Source organism: Chiloscyllium plagiosum, chromosome 1 (assembly GCF_004010195.1).
Source record: "Chiloscyllium plagiosum isolate BGI_BamShark_2017 chromosome 1, ASM401019v2, whole genome shotgun sequence".
NCBI classification, from domain to species: domain Eukaryota; kingdom Metazoa; phylum Chordata; class Chondrichthyes; order Orectolobiformes; family Hemiscylliidae; genus Chiloscyllium; species Chiloscyllium plagiosum.
The window spans coordinates 24,311,229-24,331,991 of record NC_057710.1 but is presented as its reverse complement, the minus strand read 5'-3'; the positions used below and the strand labels follow the sequence as shown (position 1 = coordinate 24,331,991).

The window sequence follows — 20,763 nt, the reverse complement described above, 5'->3', positions numbered from 1 at the left end:
GCACCAAACCGTGTGGTACACCACTGGACACAGGCTTCAAGTACAAAAACACCCTTTGACCATCACCCTCTATTTCTTTCACTGAGCCAATTTTGGATCCAAATGGCCCTGGATCCCATGGCCTCCCTAATTTCTTAACTCGGTCTGCCATATGAGACCTTGTCAAAAGCCTTACTGTAATCCATATTGCCTACATTCAACTATACTACCCACAGCTGTAAAGCTAACTGTCACCTTGGTAATTTAATTAAGTTTGTTAGACATGATCTTCCCGCTTGCCTCACTAAGTGGAAATTGCTTCTGTCCATCAGAATTGTCTTCAGTAGCTTTCCTACCACAAATATAGTTTCCAGTTTTATTCCTACCGTCCTTTTTGAATAATGATATCACATTAGCTATCCTCTGGAACCTGTCCTGTTGTCAGAGAAAATTTGAAAATTAATATCAGAGATCCCACCATCACCTTCCCATCCCACAGCAGCCGAGAATACAGATGCAAATTATTCACTTAAAACTCAGCTTTGTACACACAAATTGCCAAGGTCCTTATTGGGCCCTATTCTTTACTTGGTTACTCTCATGTCCCTAATAGACTTACAAAATGCCTTTGGATTTTATTACCAGCCAGTGTTTTTTTTATGCGCCCTCTTCACTCTCCTTATTACTTTTTTAAGCAACGTCCTGCTTTTTCTCTACTCCTCGAGGGCATCCACTGCTTTAAGCCTTTAACATCTCAAAGAGTCGTACAGCTGTACAGCACGGAAACAGACCTTCGGTCCAACTCATCCATGTCGATCAGATATCCTAAAGTGACCTAGTCCCATTTGCCAGCATTTGGCCCATATCCCTCTAAACCCTTCCTATTTATATACCTATCCAGATGCCTTTTGAATGTTTAGATGTTGTAATTGTACCAACCTCCACCACTTCCTCTGGCGGCTCATTCCAATACATGCACTACCCTCTGTGTGAAAAATTGCTCCTTAGGTCCCTTTTAAATCTTTCCCCTCTCACCTTAAATCTATAACTTCTTAATTTTGGACTCCCCTATCCTGGAGAAAAGACCTTGATACTTCACCCTATCCATGCCCCTCATGATTTTATAAACCTCTATAAGGTCACTACTCAGCCTCCGATGCTCCAGGGAAAATAGCTCAAATCCTCCTAACCTGGCAACCTTCTTGTGGATCTTTTCTGAATCCTTTCAAGTTTCACAAAATCCTTCCTCTAGCAGGGAGACCAGAAGTGAATGCCATATTCCAAAAGTGGCCTAACCCTTTTCCTGCACAGCTGCAACATGGCCTCCCAATTCCTAAGCTCAATGCACTGACCAATAAAAGCAAGGGCACCAAATACCTACTTCACTAGCTGTGACTCCACTTACATGGAACTATGAACCTATCCTCCAATGCCTCTTTATTTGGCAGCACTCCCCAGGACAATACAACTGAGTGTATTAGCCCTGCCCTGATTTGTCCTACCAACATGTAGCACCACATATTTATCTAAATTATCTACCATAACTTCATTTTTTCCTCTTTATGCAATCCTGTATGTCCCTTCATTCTAGGGTTCTCTGGACTTGTTGGTTGCACACTTTACCTTTACAGGAATATGTTGGTCTACACACTTATTTTTGATTCATTCATTGGATGAGGGCGTCACTGGCTGGGTCAGCATCCCTAATTGCCCTTCATCTGAGTTGTTTGCTTCAAGTGTTACATGTAATCATACCAGGTAATGATGACTGATTCCTTTCCATAAAGGATATTAATGAATCAAATGGTTTGTACAACAACTGAGAGTGGTTACATGGTCAAACGTGGGCCAGCTTTCAATTCTAGCTTTTATTTTAATTGACTTAAATCCAACCCAAGTCCCTAGAGCATTAGCTGTGTTTTGGGTCACTAGTTCAGTCACATTACTACTACGCCACTGACTCTCTTTTGTGTATCTCCCACTGCACTGATGTGGATTTTCCTGCAAGTAACTCCTGTCAGTCCACTTTGGTCAGATCCTGTCCATCTCACAATTCAGAACTTTTGTTTCTGGCCTATTTTTGTCCGTAGTCATAATTTCCTGAAATTTTACTCATTCTATCAGAAATTTTCCCCAGTGCTGCATCTGCCGCTTGTCCAGATTCATTCCCTAAACTTAGATTCAGCACCAGTAGGATTTTCCGTGTGCTGGCTTGAAAAATTCTCCTCAGGACACTTTATAAATTCTATTCCCTCTTAGCCTTTCACACTTTATCTGTCCCAAGTAATATTAGGGAAGTTGAAATCCTCTAGTATTATTGTCCTATTGAATTATACTTGGAGATTTGTCTGAATATCTTACCTGACTGGTTTTCGAATGTGAGGGGCTGGTCTCTAGCATTACCCCAATAAAGTGATTGCCCCTTTTTGTTAGTACAAGCCTTTTAGCCTCATTTGAGTAACCTTCTCTGATATCATCCCTCCCTCACAGCAGCAATTGACTCTTGGATCAATATCGCAACTCCACCTCTTCTTTTAAACCCCCTTCCCATCTCAACTAAATATTTTATACCATGGAATATACCCTGCCAGCCCTGTTCCTCTCTCAACCATATCATATCCCTGTGTGTTATTCAACATCCTGACTTTCCCTACCTTACTCACAAGACATTTTGCATTAAAATAAACCCCATCCATCCTTGTCATGCTTTCTTTTGCCTTAACTTGACTATATTCGTACCAACTTCCAGACAGACTTTGTTCATCTGTTCTTGTCTGGGGATCATCCCATACTGTACCTCCACTACACCATCCTGCCAAATTAGATTAAGCTCCCAACAGTTGCACTAGCAAACCTCCCTCCAAGGATGTTCGTCTTAAGTGTAGCTCATCATACACCTTCCCCAGAAACAGTCCCAGTGTTCTCGGAATTTAAAGATTTCCCTCCTGCAACAACTCTACAGCTATACTTCCTTTTTATGGAATCCCTACAGTGTTGAAACAGGCCCTTCGGCCCTACAAGTCCACACCGACCCTCCAAAGAGTAAACCACCCAGACCCATTCCCCTCTATTTACCCTTGACTAATGCACCTTACCTAGGCATCCGTGAACTGTATGGGCAATTTAGCGTGGCCAATTCACCTGACCTGCACATCTTTTGATTATGGGAAGAAACCAGAGAACCCAGATGAAACCCACGCACACACGGGGAGAATGTGTAAACTCCACACTGACAGTTGCCCAAGGGTGGAATTGAACATGGGTCCCTGGCGTTGTGAGGCAGCAGTGCTAACCACTGAGCCACCCTGCCACCCTATAAATACATTCATCTCCACTTTCCATCTATTTCTATACACAGAATGTGGCACCAGGAGTAATCCAGAGATGACAAGCTTTACTTTTTAACCTCTTACCTAGCTCCCTCAGTTTTCATTCCTCTGTCTGGCTATGCTGTTGGTCCTTATGTGAACCATGATCTAAGACTGTTCTCCTCCTTCAGAATGCTGCAGCTGTTCAGTGACATTCTTGACCCTGGCCCCAGGGAGGAACACACCACTGTAAACTTACATATGCGGCTGCAGAAACATCTCTCTGTGCCCTTCACTGGTTAATCTCTGACCACTATTGTTCTGAGTCTATGTCTGTTTGCCCGTTATGAGCTGGGCTCTGGCTGTAACCACTAGAAAAACTGTCACTCTCATTTTCCAACAGAGAAATATTGCCCCTGAGTAAGACGCACTCTGGTACTTTCCCGATAACTTGCCTGTCTCGCTTCTCCTGATTGGTGATCACCTCCCTGAATACAGTTCCTTAAGTTCCGGAGTGACTACCTCTGTTGTGCCTGGAGCCAATATTCAAGCTCTAAAGCCTGGCACTTAAACTGATCAATCCTAATCTGTACTTGCTGGAGATGTGGTCATCCGTGTAACCAGGATTTCCCACATTCAGCAGATCAGGCAACAGGATTGAACTCCACTGCTGTATATTCTTAGTCTGAAACTTACTTTCCTCATGTTAAAGTTTCTCTCCTACCCTAAACCTACTTTGGCTTATTTTACGATATTGATCCTGCCTTTCACTTACTTCTGATGTTTGGTAATAATTTATCACAATTACTATTTATTACAATTTAGAAATTGCAGCATTCTGTCTCCGCAGATTGCTTCACTGCGACGCTGATTGAAAGAACAGTCTTCCGAGACTTTTTTAATTTCCAAAAATATACTTTATTCATAAAACATCTCTTTATATACACACATAGAGCAGTTCAATTCTGTGCTGTCTTTACATATGAAGAACAAACCCTAGGCATTTCTTACTTATACAAGACTGTATTTACATATATTTGAGGCATAGGGAGGGTCCAATAACTAAATGGACACCTATTGCACTTGGGCCGAAAGGTCTCAGTTGGTGGTATTTTCCTACTGCGCCCTGGCGGCAGCTGCTTCAAATTTTAGTCTGTTCCTCGGAACGTACTCCTGAATCTTGGAAAAAGCCATCTGCAACACTCAGTCAAAGTCAGCTCCTTGCACTGGAAAACCAACAAGTTTCGGACAGAAAAAAAGAGCATCTTTCACCCCCAGGGACAGTCGATATGTGTCTCATATGTGTCTCATCCTGAGGAACAGAGCGCAGAGCACAGAGTCCTGTGTCACACAGCTGCTCGGGATGAACCTCAACAGAAGATACGGCTTCTCTATCTAGACTTCCTTTGCACTTTCCAGCCTGAGTTGTGTGACACTCTGTAAGCATCCCACCCCATGCATCTGCTTCCACAGCTGCGATGGTTCAGATAGTCTGGGCATACAGAAAGATCTCCTAGGTAGTGTCCTTCTCACCACCATTTCTGGTGATGAGGCATTCTGTCAAATGACTTTCAGAGTTTGGTCATGGAACAACTCAACAGGATCCACTCTCTCCTTTTACCGAAGGGTCTTGAGGAAGCTATGCGCTGACCACTTCCTGACGGCTTGTGGTCAAAGGTGTTTATCTTTGTAAATTTCTTCATGAAGGACAGACTCTTCCAGACTGCTTCACTGGGATGCTGACTGCAGGATTCTCTTCCCAGACATCTTCACCCTGCTCTAAAAGTGTGGTGCTAGAAAAGCACAGAAGTTCAGGCAGCATCCGAGGAGCAAGAGAGTCAATGTTTCAGGCATAAGCCCTTCATCGGGAAGCCCATTCCTGATGAAGGATTTATGCCTGAAACGTTGACTCCCCTGCTCCTTGGATGCTGCCTGACCTGCTGTGCTTTTCCAGCACCACACTTTTCAACTCTGATATCCAACATTTGCAGTCCTCACTTTCCCCAACTTCACCTTGATGATGACTGCAGGATACTTTCCACACTCCTTACAGATATATAAAAAACAACAAATGTTGAATTTGATGTTCCCTGCAGTTGCAAACGAAGGCATTTCCCACTCATACTATTTACATACATTTTGAGGTAATGAAGGTCTGATAACTGAACGGAGCTTCATTGTACTTTGGCAGAAAGCTCTTAGACAGCAGTCTTTCCCCATTGTACTTCGACAACAGCTGCCCCAAGCTTTCCTCAGCACATAGTCCTAGACCTTGGAATGTGCCAGTCTGCAACACTCGGTCGAGGCCAACTCTTTACTCGAGAAGACCAACAAATTCTGGCAGACCAAAGAGGATCTTTCACTGAGTTGATGGTTTGTCTTGCTGTGCATCCAAGGGAACAAACACCATAGAGCACAGAGTCGTACATCTCGGAGCCTCTTAGGACAAACCTCGACAAAAACATACATACCTCCTTTCCATAGGCACATTCTAGCAGAAGATGTGTGACAGTCTCATCTCTGCAACACCCATAGCTGCTTTGAAGGCAGCGTGTAATAGTGCAGAGTCCAATTGTGCACAAAAGATCTCTAGACAGCTCTTTTCACCACCAGCTAAGTGACACCTTGATATCTGTTCAAATGTTCTGGCAATGAGGCATTGTGCCAAATGATTTTGACAGTCTGCTCAGGGAACACCCCGACAGGATCCACCCTCTCCTTTTCCCACAGGGTCTCAAGGATGCCATGTGATGACCTGATGGGCTTGTGGACTTGTGCTTTTCTTCACAAATACTACATAGGAAGAAAACTGATCATACAATTGCACAAACATCAGCTCACCACTGCATGACATGACCAGTACTCTCTCATTTCCAACCACATAGACAACAAAGGACACAAGTTCAACTGGGGCAACGTAACCATCCTAGCATAGGCGAAACAGAGATACACCAGAGAATTCCTTGAAGCCTGGCATCTCAACCAGACTCAATCAATAGGCACATTGAACTGAACCCCATATACCAAATACTCAGATACAGAACCGGAAGTACCAACAAACAGAAACGTATAAATACCAGGCGGGACAGAGCACCAACACCTTAACAAAGAGGTACCGATGATGCCACCTAGCGGGGCGACAAACATTTGCAGAGTAACATATTAGGCTCGGTGAATGAATCCACAACTTCATCCACAACCTGAGCTGCAAATCATCTCAAAAACTCGAAATTGCCACATGTACCTAGGTACAGTCATACAGTCATAGAGTCATAAAAGTCCTTCACTCCACGCTGACCATAATTCCAAACTAAACAAGTCCCAGTTCCTGCTTCTGGCCCATATCCCTCCAAACCTTTCTTATTCATGGATTTATCCAAACGTCTTTTAAATGTTGTAATTGTGCCCACATCCACCACTTCCTCTGGAATTTCCTTCCCACACACACAAACTATCCTCTGTTAAAAAATAAATTTGCCCTTCATGTCTTCTTTTAAATCTCTGTTCTCTTACCTTAAAAATATGCCCCCTTGTCTTGAAATCCCCTGTCCTAGGGAAAAGACAACTACCATTAACTCTACCTATACTCCTCATTATTTCATAAACTTCTATAAAGTTGCCTCTCAACTTCCTATGCTCCGGTGAAAGAAGTCCCAGCCTATCTAGCCTTTCTTTATAAACCAAGCCTTCCACACTGGGCAACATCCTGTAAATCTCTTCTGAACCTTCTCCAGTTTAATAATATCCTTGCTATAACAGGGTGACCAGAACTGGACACAGTATTCCAGAAGAGGCTTCACCAATGTCCTTTACAACCTCAACATGACTTCCCAACTCCCATATTCAAAAGACTGAGCAATGAAGGCAAGTGTGCCAAACACCTTTTTAACAAGCCTGGTTATATGTGATGCAAACTTAAAAGAATTATGTCGAGACACTCTGTTCTACAACACCACCCAAGGTCTGCCATTAATTGTATGTCCTGCCCCTGTTGTACCATAATGCAATACCTTGCATTTATCCAGATTGAACACCATCTGCCATTTATCAGCGCATTGACCCATTTCATCAAGATCCCTTTGTAATCTAAGAAAGCTATCTTCATTGTCTACTATGTTACCAATTTTGGTGTCATCGACAAACTTACTAACCATATCTTCTACATTCACATCCAGTGAAAAGGTTTGTTCTGCGTGCTGGACAGGCAGATCATGCCATGCAAAGTGCATTAGAGTATTGGAACAGAACAAAGAATGCAACATTTTGGCTGCAGAAAATGTGCACAAAGAGTAAGATCAACATTAAATTTAAAAGTTGAGGGTTCATTCAGCAGTCTTATAAAAGCAGGTAAGAAGCTGTTCTTGACTCTGTTGGTATGTGTATTTAACCTTTTGCCCTACAGAAGAGGTTGCAAGAGATTATGACTAGGTTGGGAGGGGTCTTGATGATGTTGGCTGCCTTCATGAGGCAACACGAAGTATAGATGGAGTCAGTGGATGGAAGATTGGCTTGCATGATGGACTGGGCTATATGTACAACTCCCTGTAGTTGCTTAGAGTCCTGGGCAGAACAGTTGCCATACCAACATAGGATGTATCCCAATAGAATGCTTTCTATAGTGCATCTATAAAAATTGGTGAGAATCTTTACAGATTACTGAAGATGTAGAGACGCTGTTGTGCTTTCTTGACCATTGCATCAATGTGGGTGGACCAGGACAGATGGTTGGTGATCATCACCTCTAGGAACTTGACACTCTCCATAAGTCCATAAGACATAGGACCAGAAGTTAGGCCATTCGACCCATCAAGTCTGCTCCATCATTTAATTATGGCTGATAGGTTTTTTAGTGTCGAGAGTGTAGTGCTGGAAAAGCACAGCAGGTCAGGCAGCATCCGAGGAGCAGAAGAATCGACATTTTGGGCAAAAGCCCTTCATCAGCAATTTGAATCCATGGATCCTTAGCATTAATCTAGGCCTTTCAGATTATTAGTTCTGCATGCTAACATATACTTTAAAACCCTATCTTGCCCCAACTTCAAGAGCAGACTTGTACAATCAATGATTTTGACTGCTGCCCACTGGCAGTAACAGTAATTCTTTGCCAATTTTGGGTGGGAGTCAGTTTTGGAGCAAGAGACCCAGGAGGTAAACTCTGCCCAGCCACACACTCCCTGGGGAGCAGTGAACGGGAGAATATTTCCCTAATCCAAAGATGTAACTACACTGAATCTCTCAGAGTTTGCAAGAAACACATTTCCAGTCATAAGTGCCCATAACATAACCACTCTGTTATACTAACAAAGAGTTAAAAATAGATGCTAATACTGGAATGCTGAGGTATAGGCAGCAAGAGTAGGCCATTCAACTAGTCAAGCCTAATACATCATAGAATCTTGGCTGATCTATCTCAGGCTTCAACTCCTATTTTGTGCCTGCTCCTTATAACCCTCAATTCCCTGATATTTCAAAAATCTTTCCAGCCCTTCTTTAAATACTTTCACAACTCTCTGGGTCAAGAATTCCAGACATTCATTTCCTTCCAAGTGAAGGAATTACTTTGCATCTCCTTCCCACAGGTCACCTCGTAAATCTTGTCAAGGTTTGTAATCAGGTACTCTGTGCGGCAACTCAAAGGACTAGGCATTGGGAGGTAGGTGGGCCAACTCTTGCTTCTGAGTCACCTTCCTAATCCTCTCCTGTAATCTCTACCCAGTATGGATCCTCAGTGTGGAGAGCAGCTGGAGCAGACTGCTGCATTGAGTGCATTTCAATTTGGGAATCTGCAATGTAAACAGAGCATGATTTAAAGTCTGTTTGCTTCCTTGTGATGAAATGATGCCACACCCCTGAAAATTATTTTTGATTGAATCATGGTATGTGGGTTTCACTGGCTGGGCCAATATTTATTGCCTATCCCTAATTGCCGAGAAGGAAGTTAAGATTCAACCACATTCAACACCTCCTCCATGTTAATCCTCAATACCAGTGCCCTGCAAAGATGCATACTGAGACCCTTACTATACTCCCTCATAACTCATGACTGTGTGGCCAAATTTCATCCTAACTTAATTTACAAGTTCACTGATGACACGATCGTTGTAGGCTGGATCTCAAACAATGACAAGACAGAATACAGGAAAACATAGAGTTCTTGATTGCATGGTGTAAAGATAACCTCAGCAAAATAAAAGAGCTGGGCATTGACTTCAGGACCACATCCTCGATTCTGATCTCCAGCATCTGCAGTCTGTACTTTCTCCTGATAGGTACTTCAACCCCATTGTCCTGCTTTCTCCCCATAACCTTTGATCCCTGTAGTAATCAAGAGTCGATCTACCTCTGTCTCAAATATACTCAATAATCTGGCCTCCACAGCCTTCTGCAGCAATGAGTTCCACAGATTCACCTCTCTCTCTGGTGAAAGAAGTTTCTCCTTATCTCCATTCTAAAGGGTCTTCACAAATGTGAGGTGATGCATTTAGGCAAGTCTAATACTCGAGTGAATTATACAATGAATGGAAGAGCCTTGGGAAAAGTTGATGGCAGAGAGATCTGGGAGTGCAGGTCCATTGTACCCTGAAGGTTGCTGCACAGGTGGATAGAGTGGTCAAGAAGGCATATAGTATGCTTGCCTTCATTGGACGGGAGGTATTAAGTATAAGAGCTGGCAAGTCATGTTAAAATTGTACAAGACATTGGTTCGGACGCATTTAGAATATTGTGTACAGTTCTGGTCGCCACATTACCAAAAGGATGTGGATGCTTTGGAGAGGGTACAGAGAAGGTTTACGAGGATGTTGCCTGGTATGGAAGGTGCTAGCTATGAAGAGAGGTTGAGTAGGTTAAGTTTATTTTCACTAGAAAAAAGGAGATTGAGGGGAGGACCTGCTGGAGGTTTACAAAATCATGGAGGGTATAGACAGGGTGGATAGAGACAAGTTTTTTCCCAGAGTGAACGATTCAATAACGAGAGGTTACGCTTTCAAGGTGGGAGGTGGAAAGTTTAAGGGGGATACACGCGGCAAGTACTTCACACAGAGGGTGGTGGGCGTTTGGAACGCGTTGCCAACAGAGGTGGTAGAGGCAGGCATGGTAGATTCATTTAAGATGCGTCTGGACAGATGCATGAGTAGGTGGGGAGCAGAGGGATACAAATGCTTAGGAATTGACTAACAGGTTTAGACAGTATTTTTGGATTGGCTCAGGCTTGGAGGGCCGAAGGGCCTGTTCCTGGGCTGTAAGTTTTCTTTGTTCTTTGTTCTACTCTGAGGCTGTGACCTTGGGTTCTCATCTGTCCTGCCAATGGAAACATCTTCCCAATGTCCTCTCTGTTTAGGCCATTCAGTATTCTGTAAGTTTCAATTAGATTCCCCCCTCATCCTTCTAAACTCCATCGAGTATAGTCCCAGAGTCCTCAAATGTTCCTCATATGTTAAGTCTTTATATCCTAAAATCATTCTTGTGATCCTCCTCTGGACCACTCCAGGGCCAATACATCTTTCCTGAGGTGTGGGGCCCAAAATTGTTCACATTACCTTGACCAGAGCCTTATAAAGCCTCAGACGTACATCCTTGCTTTTATATTCTCGTCTGTTGGAGATGAATAACAACATTGTATTTGCCTTCCTAACTATTGAATTGAATTGAATTGAATTTATTGTCACGTGTACTGAGGCACAGTGAAAAGCTTTGCCTTGCGAGCAATACAAGCAGATCACAGAGTTAAATAGCATAGATAGTAAATAATAGGTAAATAGCAGCAAAAACAAAAACACTGTTACAGGCGAATGTTAAGAGTTTGTGATTCCATTCTGTATTCTAACAATAGTAGGGTAGAAACAGTTACAAAACTGGCTGGTTTGTGTGTTCAGGCTTCTGTACCTTCTCCCTGATGGTAGAGGTTGTAGAAAAACTTTGCCAGGGTGGGATGGATCTTTGAGAATGCTGGCGGCCTTTCCTTGACAGTGGGCCTGGTAGATGGATTCTATAGATGGGAGGTTGGCCTTTGTGATTGTCCGGGCTGAATATACCCCTCTCTGTAACCATCTCCGATCTTGAATGGTACAGTTGCCATACCAGGTAGTGATACATCCAGACAGAATGCTCTCGATGGCGCAGCTATAAAAGTTGGCAAGTGTATTTCCCATCATGCCAAATTTCCTCAGCTGCCTGAGGAAGAAGAGACGTTGTAATCAGTGCCATGAAGAATCCAAGAAAGCTTGTTGTGGATGACCACTCCCAGGAGCTTAACACTTTCCACTCATTCCACCTCTGTGCTTATAATGTATTGGGTGGGGGGGGGGGGGGGCATAAGTAGTATCGCGCCGCAAGTCAGTAATGAGTTCCTTGGTTTTGCCTAGGCTGTTTTCAGTGCATCATTTTTCCAGGTCTTCCACCTCCCATCTGTAGTCTGTTTTGTCGTCATCTGAGATTCGATCAACTATGGTGATGTCATCAGCGAACTTGTAAATGGTATTAGTCTGGTATGTGGCAACGCAGTTATGGGTATACAGAGAGTACAGTAGGGAGCTGAGTACACATCCATGGGGGATTCCAATGTTGAGTGTTAGTGAGGATGAAATATTGTCCGCAATCTTCACTGATTGTGGCCTGTGGGTCAGGAAACTGAGGATCCAGTTGCAGTGGATGATAGTGTTGAAGATTGAACTGTAGTCAATGAGTAGGATTCTTATGTAACTGTTTTTGATGTCAAGACATTCTAAGGAAGAGTGAAGGGCAAGTGATATGGCATCTGACTTAGACCTCTTGGTCCGTTGGCAAATTGGAGTGGGTCAAGAGTAGTGGGGAGGCTGGAGTTGATTAATGCCATGACCAGCCTTTCAAAGCACTTCATGACCATCAAAGTTAGGGACAGTGGGTGGTAGTCATTGAGACATGCTGCATGAACCTTCACAGGAATAGGAATGAGGTTGGCCCTCTTGAAACAGACAAGGACAATAGCCTGCTGCAGGGAGAGGTTGAAGATGCAACCTGCAAGTTTACCTTAAGACTATGAAGATTCATTCCTGAAGAAGGGGTCATGCCCGAAACGTCGATTTTTCTGCTCCTTGGATGCTGCCTGACCTGCTGCGCTTTTCCAGCAGCACATTTTCAGCTCTGATCTCCAGCATCTGCAGTCCTCACTTTCTCCTACTTTAAGACTATCTCCATCTCAGCAACATTGATGTAGACAGGGGTTTGCCTCCTTCCTGAAGTCAATGCCCAGTTCATTTGTTCGAGCTGTCGAACCTTTGTGAAGTCCATATAGATCACGTCCACCACTCTGCCATCACAATCCTCTTTGCTACTTCTTCAAAAAAGTCAATGAAGTTTGTGAGTCACGATTGGCACAAAGCCATACTGACTAACCCTAATCAGTCGTTGCCTTTCCAAATACGAAAGTCGGAGGAGTTGTTGACAGTGTTGACTACAACATTAAACATGATACGAAAGTCGGAGGAGTTGTTGACAGTGAGGAAGGATGTGGCAGGTTACAGCAGGATATAGAGAAGCTGCAGAGCTGGGCAGAAAGGTGGCAAATGGAATTCAATGTAGCTAAATGTGAGGTGATTCACTTTGGGAAGAATAACAAAAAGATGGGGTACGGGGCTAATGGTCGGATACTTGGTAGTGTGGATGAGCAGAGGGATCTTGGTGTCCATGTACACAGATCTCTGAAAGTTGCCACCCAGGTAAATAGTGCGGTGAGGAAGGCATATGGCGTACTGGCTTTTATTGGTAGAGGAATTGAGTTCCGGAGTCCTGAGGTCATGATGCAGTTGTATAAGACTCTGGTACGGCCGCATCTGGAATATTGTGTGCAGTTTTGGTCGCCATACTATAGGAAGGATGTGGAGGCATTGGAACGGGTGCAGAGGAGAGGGGTAGGTTCTTCACTCAGTGAGTCGTAAGTTCATGGAATGCCCTGCCAGTAGCAGTGGTGGACTCTCCCTCTTTATGGGCATTTAAGCGGGCATTGGATAGGTATATGGAGGATAGTGGGTTAGTATAGGTTAGGTGGGCTTGGATCGGCGCAACATCGAGGGCCAAAGGGCCTGTACTGCGCTGTATTCTTCTATGTTCTATGTTCTATAAATGTATGTACACCCTGTCTGTCAGGATGCGCTCCAACAACTTGCCCGCCACCAATGTCAGGCTCGCCATTCTATAGTTCCCTGTCTTTTCTTTACCATCTTTCTTAAATAGTGGTGCCATGTTAGCCAACCTTCAGTCTTCCAGCACCTCACCTGTGACTATCGATGATACAAATATCTCAGCAAGGGGCCCAGCAATCACATCCCTACCTTCTTACAGAGTTTTAGGTACATCTGATCAGGTGCCGCGGATTTATCCACCTTTACGTGTTTTAAGAAAATGCTTCAGGTTTGTAGGTTTAACTAGGCATTCAGGAGGCATAATTCCCTGATGTCTTATGAGGCTAATCTCAGAGGAAGTCCTGAGGCCAACCTTATTATCTGCTAACCTTGGATGGGTTTGCTTGCTTTGTTGATTGCCAGACCAGAGTGGGAAATTATGACTACAACATTAAAAGAACATTAAATTAAAGGGGATTCATTTCTTGAATAGGACAGCCAGTCAGTCCATTAATTAACAACAGAGCTGCAATTAGACAAGACCATTGGAGAATTATACACATCAATGCCCGTCATTCTGCCAGCACATCTGCAGCTGCATGAATGTTGTAATTATTCCTGTGCCCCCAGGGACTCTGACTCTGTCTCGTTTCCAAAGTGACTTTCACTGTTCATTGAACGATGAGGCAGTGATCTTTCCATTGCTTTGAGCTAGCCTTTAAACAAACAGTTCAATGGAACTGTAATGTTCACAATCATTGACAGACATCTCCCTGACCTGGTAATCATCCATAAGTTTGGCTGCAGGATTTGCACATACATTTTGTATTTGCATTATTTATCTTGTTGAGCATTAAGAAGAATGCAGTTTTAAATTTATATTCCAAGTAAAGGTTAGGAGTATATGCATTAATATTCTAGATTACTGGTATGACAGTGTCATTAATATTTTCTCAATGATCTGAATGATATTGAAACATGTTAGAGGAATTTTCTGAAAGACTTCTATTGCTTCTTAATGTATAGAGCAAAAATTCAGTCTCTTAATATTCAATCATAAGTATGAAGAGGAAGAAAACTAAGATCTATCTCCATTGGATTCTTGCTCAGAAGAGGAGTGTTGCGTTTTCCTACTTGCCCTTCTGCTATCTATCTTTATGATACTTGATAGCATATGCAGGTAACTTTGAACATATCCAGGTATAAGACTGTGATCCACGTACCCACAGGTGAATAAATGTCAACAGAGTGTCTCAGGTCCAAATATTTCTGTCTGCCATGCCTTTCAAATCCTACCCTGCTTTCTTCAAAACTGCAAATGGAAACTTAGAAATAGATGCTAATGGAGGATTGAAGATGGTGGTGCTCTAACAGGTCTGCCTTGCTGAGCTCCGCACCACAGTCCAGGCAAAGTGGTGCTTTCACATTCCCCTTACTAGCCAGTTTCATAAAAATCGGTAGTGTAAAGTCCCCAGAATTTTTAAATATCAATTTTGACATTTAGGGAAGATGACTAAAGAAGTGTTGCTCAACAAAGATACCTTGGAGTGCAAGTTCAAAACTCCTTGAAAGTAGAGTCGCAGGAAGACGATAGTGAAGAAGGCATTTGGTATGCTTTCATTTATTGGTCAGAGCATTGAGTATAGAAGATGGGAGGTCATGTTGTGCCTGTACAAGACATTGGTCAGGCCACTTTTGGAACATTGTGTGCAATTCTGGTCTTCTTCCTATCAGAATGATGTTGTGAAACTTGAAAGAGTTCAGAAAAGATTTACAAGGATGTCGCCAGGGTTGGAAGATTTGAGATATAGTGAGAGGCTGAATAGGCTGGGGCTGTTTTCCCTGGAGCGTCAGAGGCTGAGGTGTGACCTCATAGAGGTTTATAAATCCATGAGGGGCATGGATAGGGTCAATAGACAAAGTCTCTTCCCTGGGATGGGGGAGTTCAGAACTAGAGGGCATAGGTTTAGGGTGAGAGGGGAAAGATATAAAAGGGATCTAAGGGGAAACCTTTTAATGCAGAGGATGGTACGTGTATGGAATGAGCTGCCAGAGGAAGTGGTGGAGGCTGGTACAATTGCAACATTTAAAAGGCATCTGGATTGTATATGAATAGGAAGGGTTTAGAAGGATATTGGCCAACTGCTGGAAAATAGGACTAGATTAGGTTATGATATCTGGTCGGCATGGAGAGTAGGCCCAAAAGGTCTGTTTCCATGCTGTACATCTCAATGACTCAGTGACTCTTTATCTAAAGGAAAGGGACTGCGTGGATCGCAATATGCAGGATCCTCCCTTGCAGCAACAGACATGCCCGTGGCCACAGCGCTGACTCCCGCAGAGGCGCCTTTGAACTTACCAGAGCAGCAGAGTTTGGCCTTGGAGTTCATCAAACTCCAAGAGAAAATTGAAACAGCATTGGAGGGGTCCTGGACCAGACTGAACCAATCTTGGCCATGCTACAAAAGCATGAGCAGGAGATCCAACATCTTGGGCAGCGTGTGGAGGAGCTGGAGCAGTAAACCATGGCGTCGGAGACCACAGCAGAATCCTCAGCAGGGCGGGCCTTAATCAAGCAGGTCAACGACGTTGAGAATCGAGGTCAGAGAAAAAATACCAGCATTATTGGGTCGCCAGAACGAGAGGAAGGAGATCAGCTGGTCAGCTTCCTGGAGTAATGGCTCCCACAGCTCCTGGGACTGGGAGCCGAATCGGGTTGGGTGCGAGTTGAGCGGGCTCAAAGGATCATGGTGCACAGGCCCAGATCGGACCAGCACCCCCACCCGGTCCTTAGGAGTAGTTATGAGAATTTTTGTTTTGGTAGTGTTTGTAGTTGTATTCTTGGATTTTATGAAGCTTTTCTCATCTCCACTCAGTGCATTATGAATAGGGTTCTTCCTCTCAGGGTGGTCACGGGCTGATGGTGGTGGCTAGTTGTTTGTTTAGATGGTGCACCTGGAACATAAAAGGGAGTGACTCACTGGTTAAAAGAAAGAAAGTGCTCTCGGGTCTCAGAAAGGAGAGGGTCGATGTTGCTCTGCTACAAGAAACTTATGTAGATGATAAGGAGTATCTAAAGTTATAGCAGGGAGGTTTTGGCCGGTGTTCTTCTCGTCCCAAAAGCAAAGGAGTGGCTATACGAAGACAGAAGAATCTACCATTTCAGTTGATAGATCAAATTAAGGGCGAGCATGGGTGATTTGTGATCCTCAAAACCCTAATACTTTGGAGGATTACGGTATTTTGAATATCTACTGCCCCCTCCCCTCCCCCCGGCACACCCCCTCAAATTTTTAACAGATGCACTTTCCAGGCTGATGGCCCTTGGAGTGCACCACATGATTATAGGGGGAGATTCAACGTCTTATCCCAAGGTGGATAGGATGCCAAGGGGTCTTTCGGGCATCTCCCCATAATCCAAACAGTTGGTGGACCTATGTGGGGAGTTGGGGTTGGTGGATGTGTGGAGATGTCTTCATCCTAAGGGAAGGGATTTTACTTTCTTCTCCAACCTGCACAAGTGCTACACAAGGATCGATTTTTTTTGACCCACTGACCTTTTTGGATTGGTACTAACCTGTAAGATTGGGCATATAGCCATTTCAGACCATGTGGAAGTGTATTTGGAGGTAGAGATCAGGGGTAATGGGACAGATATGCAGCATTGGCACATGGATCCTTTTCTCTTGAAAGATAGTAAGTTCATTAAGTATTTCACAAGGGAGTTTCTGTGACATTAATTCGGGTACAATCAGTAACCCATCAGTACTCTGGGAGACTGCCAAGGCTTCTTCAAGGTTTATAACTATCTCATACTCAGCAACCTGGGAGAGCAATAGTGTATACTTGAGGCCTAGTTGAAGGTAGCTGAGACAACATATTTTGACAGGCTGTCTGTGACAAAGTTACAGCAGATTACAGTTCTCCGGGCTGCTCTGAACTTCGTGCTCACCCAGACAGCGAAAGGAGAGGTCTCTTTCGCGAAGCGAAGACTATTTGAGCACAGTGATAAGTCAGGTAAATACTTGGCTATCTGGCCAGGAAGAGGAGTGCTCCTCAATCTATTATGTCTATTAGAGAGGGTACTGGTACTCCCACTCGTGAGTCCGAAAATACCAAAGCAGCATTTAGGAAATTTTATGCAATGTTATATCGGTCGGAGGGCTATGAGGATGGGTTGGCAAGGATGGAGTCCTTTTTTGAGAACTTGGATCTTCTAGGTATAACTTCGGAGCAGGCCTCCCTTTTGAACACAAGAAATACAAGAGGCAGCAAGGCAGCTCCAAAGTGGCAAAGCACCTGGCCCGGATGAATTCCCAAGCGAGGCTTATAAGGAGTTTATAAACATGTTGGTCAAGCCATTGTTGGGCATATGTAACCATTCATACAGTCAGGACTGCCTCCTGCTCTCTCACAGGGAAGCTAATATTTCCCTTATTCTTAAGAGAGGGAAAGATCCTGAGGACTGCACTTCGTACATACCCATCTCACTGCTAAATGTGGATTTTAAAATTCTGCCCAAAAAAGTTAGTGTTGAGGCTGGAGAAGGAATTGCCCCCTTTTGTAAAGGAGGACCAGACAGGTTTCATTAAGGGACACAGTGCCTCTGACAACCTAAGAAGAGTGTTGGATATGGTCCACGTATGCCAGCAAAGGTCAATCCCAGGCTTCCGCTCCTTAGATGCAGAGAAAGCGTTTGATCGGATGGAATCGCCGTACCTTTTTTATGTCTTGGAACGCTTTGATTTTGGGCCAGTCTTCACCAGGAGGGTGGCAGTGTTGTACAGTGAAATTTTACAATTTTATGCCCATGGGGGGTTTCATGGGCATACCTGACCTTGAAGATGGTATTCGATTTTCTCTTAGGTAGTCACAGGGAGGTTTCCTATATTTAGGTATTTTCATTACCCCCGCCTTTCACCAACTGTACAATTGTTCGAGAAGATAAGACAAGACCTTCAGCGTTGAGAGTTGCTACCAATATCCTGGTTGGGTTGAATAGCTCTGATCTTCCTTGCCTACTATACCCCATGCGAATGCTTCCTCTGGTGATACCTAGACAGGCACTGCAGAGACTTGATGGTTGGCTTGGATCTTTCATTTAGCACCACAGGTTCCCCGTTAAGTTTGCTCAGCTGCAGCTGCCATGGAGAATGGGTAAGTGGGATGCGGGGGGAGCTGCGGTTGGGTGGGTAGACCTCCCAGACATCAAAAGACATTAAATAATTTTCTTTGTTGTCTTATGTGAATGATTGGGCTTGTCAGGATCCGAGGTCAATATGGCTCGATATTGAGGCTTCCCAGGCAAAATGTCCCCTCGTTACTGTGCTTTTTATGGACAGGATGAGAACTGTCACGGAGTATTGTAAAAATCCGATCATCATTAACACGGTCAAAACATGGAGAATGATGCAACAGAGCGAGGGTAATTTACGTAAGACCTCCCCGCTCACCCCCATATAGGAATACCAGGATTTAGGCCAAGATCGATGGATTCAGGCTTTAAATTATGGGAGTCGAGGGGAGTCTCCTGTTTGGGAGACCTATTTGAGGGGGTGGGGTCATGATGTCTTTTGATCAGCTGAGTCATAAATATGGGTAATCCAATAGGGACCTCTTCTGCTTATTTCAGATCTGGGACTTTATTTGGGAAAGGACCACACTATTGCTTCATCCCTGAGTCCAGTGCGGAGATGAGAGTGCTTGAGTCCACAGACGCTCTCTCGATTAGTACCCTCTATCATTTACAGGGATAGGGTGCCTCAGAAGTTATTGAAAGGCTTTACAGAATCTGGGATCAGGAATTGGGAGCAGAAATTCCATCAGAAATATGGGAGAATGTGAGAAATATTTTGATTTGTAATAAAATGCAGGCCATGCAACTCTTCAAGATTCTCCACAGGGCCCATTTGGCCCCAGAGTGGCTCGCAAAATTTTTAAAAGTAGCATCTCCAAAGTGCCCTAAATGTAAAACAGGCATTGGTACTCTCACACATTGCTTGTGGTCATACCATAAGGCTTGTAGATATTGGGGCGCCATAGCAAATGTGTTGGAGGAGATCTTGGGGACTGAAGTTGAGGCAGATCCGGTATTCCTCCTTCTGGGATCGCCGAATCTGCCTTCTCCAGATGAGCATGGGAAGAAACCGTTTAACAATCTTACGTACTGCGAGGAAGAACGTTCTGATGAACTGAGTCTTGGAATGGGATGGGATGGCGTAAGTTAGTGACGGAGCATGTTCCCTCGACTTCTTATGACTATGGTGCACCAGAAAACTGAGCTTTTTTACAAGACACAGTGGCCCTTTTAGAATCACATAGACACAGACATGTCAGCCATACTGGTTAGGGCCTTTGTACAGTCACAAAGACTGGATTTGGTGGGCCGGGGACCCTGAGAGGAAGAATCCTGAGTAAATACAGGTATGTTAACTGCTGCTCCCGATGATGGGAACTTCGGTGGGGTGGCATTGAGTGGTGTAAGTTAAGTTAGTTTAACTCAATTCAACTTAATTTAATTTAATTTATTTTGTCTAATTATTTATTGAATTGTAGTATGGGAAGACTTCTTTTTCTTTTGGTATTTTTGATTTGTTTTGTAAAGTAGAGTAGTAGTTAGATTATTGTTATTGTTGTTGTACCATAAGATTGTTATACTATCTCTTTTGTAATTTTATAGTTTTATAAAATAAATCTCTTTCAATTAAAAAAGTGAATCCTAATAATTCCAAATCATCAGACTAAGAATTTAGACTGTACCAGGAGACATAGATGAGAAAGGCAAGTTCTCAGGAAGTCTGATATCCTTGGGTGGACTTCCAAAGAGGTTTTCTCACCAGCCATCATGACTTTAGAATAAATTACATTTCTCCAGCAAGATTATGGTGAGCAGATTATAAGGAACTCTGCTAAATCCAGTGAGACCATTGGAGTGCAGGTAGAGTGAGTTGCTCGGAGATTTAAGACCATAAGACATAGGAGCAGAAATTAGGCCACTTGGCCCTTCAAGTCTGCTCCAGCATTCAATCATGGCTGATACGTTTCTCAACTGAAAATGTGTTGCTGGAAAAGCGCAGCAGGTCAGGCAGCATCCAAGGAGCAGGAGAATCGACATTTCGGGCCGGAGCCCTTCTTCAGGAATGAGGAAAGTATGCCAAGCAGGCTAAGATAAAAGGTAGGGAGGAGGGACTTGGGGGAGGGGCGTTGGAAATGCGATAGGTGGAAGGAGGTTAAGGTGAGGGTGATAGGTCAGGAAGAAGATTGCAGGTTAGGAAGGTGGTGCTGAGTTCGAGGGTTGGGACTGAGACAAGGTGGGGGGAGGGGAAATGAGGAGACTGGGGAAATCTGAGTTCATCCCTTGTGGTTGGGGGGTTCCTAGG

General features: G+C 43.9%; 2 long non-coding RNA genes across 5 annotated transcripts in view; one reads left to right on the top strand and one right to left on the bottom strand.

Moving 5' to 3' along the window:
• LOC122558134 overlaps window positions 1-15,812 on the bottom strand; it is a 40,681-nt gene extending 24,869 nt beyond the window's left edge. The window contains exon 1 of the long non-coding RNA XR_006314059.1: window positions 15,744-15,812. This is a non-coding gene — a long non-coding RNA (uncharacterized LOC122558134). The remainder of the gene's footprint in view (window positions 1-15,743) is intronic.
• Window positions 15,649-20,763, top strand: part of LOC122557992 — a 53,805-nt gene continuing 48,690 nt past the window's right edge. The window contains exon 1 of one of the 4 annotated variants that reach the window (XR_006314031.1): window positions 15,649-16,099. This is a non-coding gene — a long non-coding RNA (uncharacterized LOC122557992). The remainder of the gene's footprint in view (window positions 16,100-20,763) is intronic. The other 3 variants (XR_006314037.1, XR_006314001.1, XR_006314013.1) reach the window with 3 other exon arrangements.